Here is a 9,911-nt window from a genome sequence, read left to right on the forward strand (position 1 = left end):
TTTTTTTAAGAAACAAGACCATCAGGCCATGCTTCGTTAAAGCTCTTTTAATTATTTTTTATTTTCCCCCCATCAACATCGATTGCGAAGCTCTGAACGGTGGCTGTGCCAGGAGGGCGGGCGATGTGCCCGCGGGGTTGGTGCATCTCTGGGATTTCCCCTTGCCATCCCACATGGACCTTTCCGATGGGTGGCTCAGCTCTGGGTCTGCACATTCCACAAGCTCTGGGGAAAGGATTACTCTCCTTCCATTACAGATTTACAATCATGGAATGGTTTGGGTTGGAAGGGACCTCAAAGATCATCCAGTTCCAACCCCCTGCCATGGGCAGGGACACCCTCCACTACACCAGGTTGCTCAAAGCCCCATCCAGCCTGGCCTGGAACACTGCCAGGGATGGGCAGCCACAGCTTCTCTGGGCAACCTGTGCCAGTACCTCACCATTCGGTCTATGCCAGGTTTTTTTGGCCCATTCTATGCACCAACTTCTCTTGACCCTGTTTTGATTAAAGCCTTCCATCATGGCCTGGGCATGAGACCTACCCCAGTGGAGCTACCAAGGGTTTCCCTGGAATTAGGGTCATGGGATGCCACGAAACAGGGCTGTGAGGCACTTGCTGGGACCACCCCCAGATGCTCTCACGGATTGGCACTTGCTTTTCATCCCAATTTTATCGAGTCATAAACCACGACGTGAAGACGTTGGATTAAACCTTCAAGCTGAAGGCCACGAGTGTTTTGAAGGACCAGGGCAGCCACGTGGTGGGGCTACAGCAGGTAAAGGCTTGTATTTCACTTTTTGCTTAGGATGAAGCCAATTGTGGGCATCAGTGCCACGCTTCCCATGAACATCTGGTCAGAGAGTGCAGGCAACAGCCTGGAGATGTCCTCCATGCCCCGGGGAACGTGCACAGAAGGGAAAGAGGGAAAATGGAGAGCAGGAAGAGCAAAATGCATCTGCCACGCACGCTCTGTAGGGCGTAGGTGGGGTGTAGAAGACCCACCCTTCCCATGGGGTGGACTCCTTCTTGTGCCCTCAAGACTTGGTCCCTAGTGCCACCAAGGAGCTTTGGCATGGATTGTGACCACAGAGGGGCAGGGCTGGCAGGGTCACCGAGGGGGCAGCACTATCACAGGAGAAGGCACAAGGTCTGGCAGGGCCACCAAGGTGGGTAGCACTGCCACAGCAGAAGGCACAGGGTTTGGCAGGGCCACCAAGGCGGGCAGCACTGCCACGCAGAAGCACAGGGTTTGGCAGGGCCACCAAGGTGGGCAGCACTGCCACGGCAGAAGGCACAGGGTATGGCAGGGCCACCAAGGTGGGCAGCACTGCCACGCAGAAGGCACAGGGTTTGGCAGGGCCACCCGGGCAGCACTGCCACAGCAGAAGGCACAGGGTTTGGCAGGGCCACCAAGGCGGGCAGCACTCATGGCAGAAGGTGCAGGGCTAGCAAGGCCAGCGAGGTGGGCAGGGAAGGACCATCGCTTCCAGAGGACATGGAGGCAGCTGCCTCCCAGCTCTGCCTGCCCCATCCCTCTGTGCCCAGCTTTGCTGCTGGCACCTCAGCGAGCACTTCCAGTTCCTGCAGGTCTTCAGATCAGCACCACGCAGCAGCAACCATTAATTCCCAGTTAGTCACGTGGTCCTCAAAAGAGCGTGGAGAAGGAGCTGGCCCCAGGCAGGGGCTGGCACAGCACGGGGGGCGAGCGGGGGACCCCCTCACTGGCTGGCTGCGAAGCTCGGTGAGGAGGTGGTGCAGCCTCTCGGTCACGGCCACCTGGCACGAGAGCAAGAGGGACAGTGAGTGTGCCCTCCCTGTGGGACAGCACCCCGTGGCCTGCGTCCACCCACCACTGCGGTTCCATGGCAGGCTTTGCCCAGGCCACCACGGGTGCTTGGGCACGTACCAATGGTGCCAACAAGCGCAGACGTACCGGGTAGGGCTGTGGCTCACGGAGCCGGCGGTGGGCGGCGCTGAGCAGGCTGAGGGACGCCTGTGCGTGGTTCCTCACCTCCAGCAGGCTGGGCAGCGGCTCACACACCTGTGGGATGGAAAGGGAGGACCATGTCCATGGAGGGTGCTGGCCACCCAGCCCCAATCCCCAACGAGCCAGCTCCAGGCTGGACTCTGATGCCACTGTACCCATGGTGGCACCTGAGTTGGGGCAGGGAACATCTCAGGCGCAAGGAAACCCCGGGGTTTAACCCTTTGATCCTGACATAACTGCCAGGACACCACCACTTGGTCCTTCACCCAGTGTGGGAGAGGACACCCCAGCACCAGAAGACAGAGCCACCTCTGACCTGGCCATCTCTGAAGTACGTGTGATGGAGGGCTCCACGGTGGTGGGCACAACCTTGCAGGTCTCACCAAGCTGCCCCAGGACACGGATGGCCAGCTCCTGCCCTGCACTGGGTGAGGGCTCCTCCTCCAGGGCCATGAGGTCCATGAAGGGGTGACCTGCAGGGGTGCCAGGTTAGGGCCCAGTGGGTGCACAGGACATGGGAACGGGTTACGGAGCAGGAGTAGGGGATGCAGGTGAACAGGGCAGCACCATGGCAACGGTCTCCCAACTTACCGGCAGCATCGTAGAGCCGATAGATTGTCTTCGTCCCTGGGATAGTCATCTTCTCCTCATCTTCGGTGAGCTTCAGGCAGGGGGAGCCATTGACCTCCACCAGCTGCAGGAGAAGGAGGTTATGGAGATGGGCACCTTATTTTGGTCGCTTGCACCAGCTCATGCTGGTGTCCCCACATGCTCGGGAGACCACTGATGTAACCAAAAACCCTGAAATCACCCCAAAGTTGGATGTCCCGCCTCCTCCTCCTGCAAGCTTGGTCCAGGGGTCTCATGAACATTATCTCCAAGGAGCACAGAGCTGGAGGCACTGAGTGCATCCTTAGCAACTTTGGAGATGACACCAGCTGAGTGGTGTGGTGGATTCCCTTGAGGGACAATGCCACCTGGAGGGACCTTGACAGGCTGGAGGAGTGGGCCCCCATGAACCTCAGGAAGTTCAAGGAGGCCAAGTGCAGGTTCTGCACATGGGTTGGGGCAATCCCCATTCATCACAGACTGGGGATGAAGGGACTGAGAGCAGCCCTGAGGAGAAGGACTTGGGGGTGCTGGTGGGTGAAGAATTAGACATGAGCTGGCAATGGGCACCTGTAGCCCAGAGAGCCACCTGTCCTGGGCTGCATCAGAAGGGTGGCCAGCAGGTCAGGGAGGGGATTCTGCCCCTCTGCTCTGCTCTTGTGAGACTCCCTCCCACTGGAGCACTGCATCCAGCTCTGGGGTCCCCGACACAAGAAGGACACAGAGCTGCTGGAGCGGGGCCAGAGGAGGCCACGGAGATGCTCCGAGGGCTGGAGCACCTCTGCTATGGAGACAGGCTGGGAGAGTTGGGGCTGTTCAGCCTGGAGAAGAGAAGGCTCCAGGGAGACCTTCCAGCACGTTCCAGTGCCTGAAGGGCTACAAGAAAGCTGGAGAGGGACTTTGGACAAGGGTGTGGAGTGACAGGACACGGGGTGATGGCTTTAAACTGGAAGAGGGGATATTTCGATGGGATCTGAGGAAGAAATTCTTCCCTCTGAGGGTGGTGAGGCACTGGCACAGGTTGCCCAGAGAAGTTGTGGCTGCCCCATCCCTGGCAGTGTTCCAGGCCAGGCTGGATGGGGCTTTGAGCAACCTGGTGTAGTGGAGGGTGTCCCTGCCCATGGCAGGGGGGTTGGAGCTGGGTGGTCTGTGAGGTCCCTTCCAACCCAAACCATTCCATGATTTGCTGATATTGCCCTCACAGCACCGGCCCGTAGGGCCGGATCCCCCATTTCTGCGCAGCCGCAGCCGCGCGGAGCCGTGGGAGAAGCCCAGGAGCCCCCGGCCGGCCCCACGCGCCCAGCAGGGCGGAGCTGCTGCCACCACTACCTTGTAGACGCAGCCCAGCGATGGCTGCAGGGGACACGTACCAGGTGCGTCCCGACGCCGATCATGTCCACCTCGCTCCCCTGGTGCAGCAGAGAAGACAGCGGCCATCACCGGCCCACCCTGCCACTGGTTTTTAAGCCCACGCCAAAACCAGAGCCACGGGGCAGGTCCGTGGATGCTCTGCCCAAAGTCTGTCTGTCCCACCAAAAGTCATTTTCTTTTTTCCAGCCTGGAAACTCTTCTCACTCAAGGAGAAAGTCCCAGGTGACTCTCCTGCCCACTCCACGCACCCCAGACCTCAGTGGCACCAGTGCAAGCCGAGGTGCCACCCCAGCCCGGACAGCAGCCACCTCACCTCCCCCTGAACTCCTCCAGGCTCTGCTCGCTGATGTCGTTGCTGACGGCGATGGGGATGGTCTCAAACCAGGGCACCTGGAAGCTGGAGATGGCAGGGAAGGGAGGAGGCGCAGGGTTTGGGTCGGGGGGGTCACCCCTGGCTCCTCTCGTGACACCCCCTGGAACAAGGGACCTCGTCCTCTGGTGCCCGGGGTGGGGAAGGTGGGAACGGTGGCAGCTGCCCGGTCTTGGTCAGAGACTCACTGAGCACCGCGCAGGCTCGGAGCGCTCGGCGGATCTCCTTGGACTGCTGCGCCAGGTCCCCGCTGTCCAGGCGCACCCCGATGGCCCGGTAGCCCAGCTGGTCCAGGGCCAATGCCACGGCACAGAAGTTTGGCAAGCCGCTCCTGGAACGGGCAAGGAGAAGGTTAGTGTCCCTTACTGGTGGGACAGGGACCAGGGCCGATCCCGCAGCGCATCCCGCTGGATCGGAGCGTGGGGATGCCATCAGGTGGCACCAGCCCTGCTTCGAGGCCACCAAGCGAGGAGGGACACGTCTGTCCCCTCTGTCATGGTGGCAAAGCCACCTTGGGGAGCACCCAGCGTCCTCACCTCCTGACACAGTAGGTGTCCAGCAGCCCCTGGAAGTTTTGCGGGAAGGTGATGGCGTAGGACACGAAGCGGCCAGCTCGCCCCGGTTCGCCTTCTCGGGGGGGGTCTGCAGCAGCTCGCACACCCGCCCCAACCACGACTGCGCCAGGGCCGGGAGATCCACCGGCTCTCCTCCTGCCAGCGGCGACAGCTCCTGCCAGGGGCACATGGGCACTGCACACCTCATGGATCCTCCATGGGTGGGAACGCGGCCGTGGGCAGAGCATCCCATCCCCATCCCCATCCCCATCCCCGTGGCGACGCTCACCCGGGCTGCACCTCCTCCAGCGAGGCGAAGGACATGAATGTGGGCGACGGTGCCGCGCACTGGGATGCCATAGAGCTTCCCCGCCAGGACGTTGCTGGTGTAGTCGAAGCCTGTGAGGAGCAACGGGTGGAGGGACACAGTGACGGGTGGCCGGGATGGAGGCACAGGTGACAGGGCGGAGGGACACGGGTGATGGCGTGGAGGGACACGGGTGACGGCATGGCTGGGGTGGAGGGATGCGGGTGACAGGGTAGAGGGACATGGGTGACAGCGTGGCCGGGGTGGAGGGACGCAGGTGATGGCGTGGAGGGACATGGGTGATGTAGTGGAGGGACATGGGTGACGGTGTGGCCAGGGTGGGGGACGCAGATGATGTGGTGGAGGGACGCGGGTGATGGGGTGGAGGGACACAGGTGACAGCATGGCTGCAGCACCGGATGGCCCCACGGGGCAGCACCCACCCCCGATGTAGGAGTACTTGAGGCCGACAGGGCACCGTCCGCCCCTGCGCACGCCGGAGCCCCATCTCCATCAGCTTCACGTCCGGCCGGCGAGGATCGGAAGCGAGCGGCGTTCGTGGCCACCAGCTGAGGGAAAGGCAGGTCACACCAGGGCGAGCCGGGCACTGGGCTGAGGGGGAACCGCAGGACCCACCACTCAACCGCAGTTGGCACGCGGGCACATGGCGCGGCCGCTGTGGGATGCAGAGGGTTGGGCACAGCAGCCGGACGTCCCTACCTGGCGTAGCTGACCAGGCACAGCAACATGGTCTCCAGCAGCTGCACCCCAGCAGCGGCCCCTTCACCTGCAGGAACGGGACCTGTGGGACAGCTGGGCGGTGACATCCCCGTCCTCCCCAGGGACACGGGAGCCGGCAGCTCCGAAGCCCCTCGGAAGCCCAGGAAGGCATCGAGCGTGTCCCACCCTGGCGAAGACAACGGAGCCCTCCGGCGCGGCGGAGATGGTCACCTCGGAGGCGTCTACGGTGGCCAAGTAATCGAAGAAGGCGTCTTCCGTGGTGCTGGGCAGGACGGAGCGCAGGTAGGCGACATCTGAGGGACGGAGCTCAGTGGGCACCGGGCACCTTGTCCCCGGAGCCGCGGTCCTGTGGAGCACTGAACCCCCCCTCCATCCCATGGGCAGGTGCCAGCTCATGGGCACCGATGTCCCCACCCTCGGAAAGCGCCGTGGCCCCCAAAGCGCTTCCGAGGGATTCTCCATAGGATCACCGTCCTCCTGGAGGGTGTCCTCCAAGTTTCCCTGGGGGCCATCCGTGTCCGTTCCCTGCTCCATGTCCACCTCGAAGGGTCCTCCTGTTCCTCACATCCCCTGGAGCCATGTCCCCATCCCTCCGTGTTCCCCTGAAAGATCTCCCTGTCCCCACCAACCCCCCTGGAGGGATTCTCCACAGGATCACCGTCCTCCTGGAACGTGTCCCAGTGTCCCCCAAGCTTCCCTGAGCCTGTGTCCTGCTCCGTGTCACCTCAAAGGGTCCCCACATCCCTCCGTGTTCCCCTGAAAGATCTCCCTGTCCCCACCAAACCCTCCCCGGAGGGATTCTCCACGGATCACTGTCCTCCTGGAACGTGTCCCAGTGTCCTCCAGCTTCCCTGAGCCTGTGTCCTGCTCCATGTCACCTCGAAGGGTCCCCACATCCCTCGGAGCCATGTCCCCATCCCTCCGCGTTCCCCTGAAAGATCTCCCTGTCCCCACCAAATCCCCCCGGAGGGATTCTCCACGGATCACCGTCCTCCTGGAACGCGTCCCCCAAGTTCCCCTGAGCCTGTCTCCTGCTCCGTGTCACCTCGAAGGGTTCTCTCTGTCCCCATCCCTCTACGTTCCCCTGAAAGATGTCCCTGTCCCCACCCAATCCCCCCCCTTGAGGTATCTCCTGGTCCCTCCATGGATGTCCCGTATCCCAACTCTCCACCTAAGGGATGTCCAAGCTCCCCAAACCCCGAGATGTTCCAGTCTCCCGTGGTGGAACCAGCGAGGGGACGGAGACGCCCCTCCGGGGCGTCTCCGTCCCCTCGCAGGTCCCACCACGGGGTCCCTCATCGCCTCGAAGGATTCCCGGAGATCCCAGCCCACATTCCCGGAGATCCCATCCCGTCCGCACCGGCGGCGGAGAAGCGGAGGGCGCGGAGGCAGCGCAGCCCCTCCAGCCCGGCGCTGAGCGCGAAGGAGCCGCGGAAGGGTCCGCGGCGGAAAAAGAGTTCGGCCGAGGCGGGGGCACGGTGCCGCCCGGCCCGCCAGTGCCCGTAGGCCATGGTGAGCTGGTAGAGGTCGGTGAGCGCGCCATGGTGGGGCCGCGGGGCAGCCTGGGAAGGATGGGGATGGGACGGGGCGGGGCGGAGGGACAGCGGGGTGGCAGCGCACAGGGGGCACAGGGCACACGGGATGGCAGCGCACACGGGACTCAGGGGTGGCACCATACAGGGACACGGACACAAGGATGGCAGCACGCAGGGGGCACAGGGATAGCAGCACACGAGGGGTACAGAGGTGGCAGCGCACGGGCGCACACGGCACACGTGGCAGTGCACGGGCACAGGGCACATAGGGGCGGCAGCGCACGGGGGGCACAGGACAGAAGGGATGGTAGCACACGGGGGGCACAGGGATGGCAGCACACAAGGGGCACAGAGGTGGCAGTGCACGGGGGGCACACGGCACAGGGATGGCAGCGCACGGGGGGCACAGGGCACACGGGGTGGCAGCGCACGGGGCGCACAGGACAGAAGGGATGGTAGCACACGGGGAGCACAGGGATGGCAGCATACAGGGGGCACAAAGCACACAGGGGTGGCAGCGCACAGGGGGCACAGGGATGGCAGCACACAGGGGACGTGGGACACAGGGATGACAGCACATGGGGGCACAGGGCTGGCAGCGCACACGGAACTCAGGGGCCACAGGGGTGGCACCGTACAGGGGACACGGGACACAAGGATGGCAGCATACGGGGGCACAGGGCGCAGGGTTGGCAGCACAGAGGGGACATGGCACACAGAGGTGGCAGCACACAGGGCACACAGGGGTGGCAGCACACGGGGGGCACGGGACAGAAAGGATGGTAGCACACAGGGAACACAGGGCACATGGGTGGCAGCACACGGGGGGCACAGGGCACACGGGGGTAGCAGCGCACGGGCGCACAGGACAGAAGGGATGGTAGCACACGGGGGGCACAGGGCACAGGGATGGCAGCATACAGGGGGCACAAAGCACACAGGGCACACGGGTGGCAGCACACAGGAGACACAGGACACACAGGGTGGCACACATGGGGCACAGGGCACACGGGTGGCAGTGCATGGGGACACGGGACAGAAAGGATGGTAGCACACAGGGGGCACAGGGATGGCAGCACAGGGAACACAGGGCACATGGGTGGCAGCACACGGGGGACGTGGGACACAGGGATGGCAGCACACGGAACTCAGGGGACAGAACACAAGGACGGCAGCACACGGGGGACACGGGACACAGAGGTGAAAGCACACGGGGGGCACAGGGTTGGCAGCATAGAGGGGACATGGGACACAGAGGACAGCACACGGGACACAGGGCACCAGGGACGGCAGCACACAAAGGACGCGAATACAGGGGTGGCAGCACACCGGAACACAGGGCACATAGGGATGGCAGCATACGTGGGACATGGCACACAGGACAGAAGGGATGGCAACACACAGGGGACACGGGACACACAGGGCACCAGGGATGACAGGATACTGGGGACACAGGGATGGCAGCATACAGGAGACACAGGACATCAGGGATGGCAGCACACAGGGTACACAGGGCACATGGCACCAGGGATGGCAGCACACACAGGGACACAGGTGAGACCTTCCAGTACCTAAAGGGGCTACAGGAAAGCTGGAGAGGGCTTTGGACACAGGGCAATGGCTTTAAACTGAAAGAGGGGAAATTTCAATGGATCTGAGGAAGAAATTCTTCCCTCTGAGGTGCTGAGGCACTGGCACAGGTTGCCCAGAGAGCTGTGGCTGCCCCATCCCTGGCAGTGTTCAAGCCATTCCATGACTCTATATGGGACACCGGTGGCTTAAGGACACATGGCACAGGGCAGCACACTGGAAGGCACTGAACAGAGGGGTCATGGGCCACAGCAGGAGAGGGCACACAGGACACTGAGCACACGGTGCACTGGGCATGGAGAAGGCTGGTACAGGGACACACGGCACCAGGATACCGCACAGGCACACAGCACCTGGCACCAGCTTATGGGACACCACATGCCCAGCACCAGGCACACATAGCCCCAGCTGTGCCAGTACCAGGCACATGGACCTCTGGGGATGGCAGCACAGGGACACAGACACACAGGACCCGGGCACCCCCAGCACCAGGCAGGGAGGGCTCTGGGATGGCAGCACACCATGCACACAGGTCCTGGCACACCAGCACAGGGGACATGGTGCACCGCCCAGCACCAGTCATCATGCACAGCAGGTATCCCAACAGTGCATGGACCCCCCAGGACACGCCGGGCACACAGCAACCAGGCCCAAGACATGCCCACACCAGGGGCACAACTTGACACCAGGCTCCTCGTGCACCTGCACACAGGGACGTCGGGCACAGGGCACCACACACCAGCCAGGAAACTGGCACTGGAGCTGGGTGCTGCTGCAGCTTCGTCTGGTGCTCGCAGTGCAATCCTGCGGCACTTCCCATCTGCGCAGCATTGGCACCGTACGA

At 63.0% G+C, this 9,911-nt stretch overlaps 1 pseudogene; it reads right to left on the reverse strand.

The window, feature by feature from the left end:
- Positions 1-793: 793 nt before the first annotated feature.
- LOC147529081 (nicotinate phosphoribosyltransferase-like) lies at positions 794-7,471 on the reverse strand (annotated as a pseudogene).
- Between the last annotated feature and the right edge of the window lie 2,440 nt (positions 7,472-9,911).

This window comes from Tauraco erythrolophus, chromosome 3 (genome assembly GCF_009769465.1).
Source record: "Tauraco erythrolophus isolate bTauEry1 chromosome 3, bTauEry1.pri, whole genome shotgun sequence".
Classification (NCBI taxonomy): Eukaryota; Metazoa; Chordata; class Aves; order Musophagiformes; family Musophagidae; genus Tauraco; species Tauraco erythrolophus.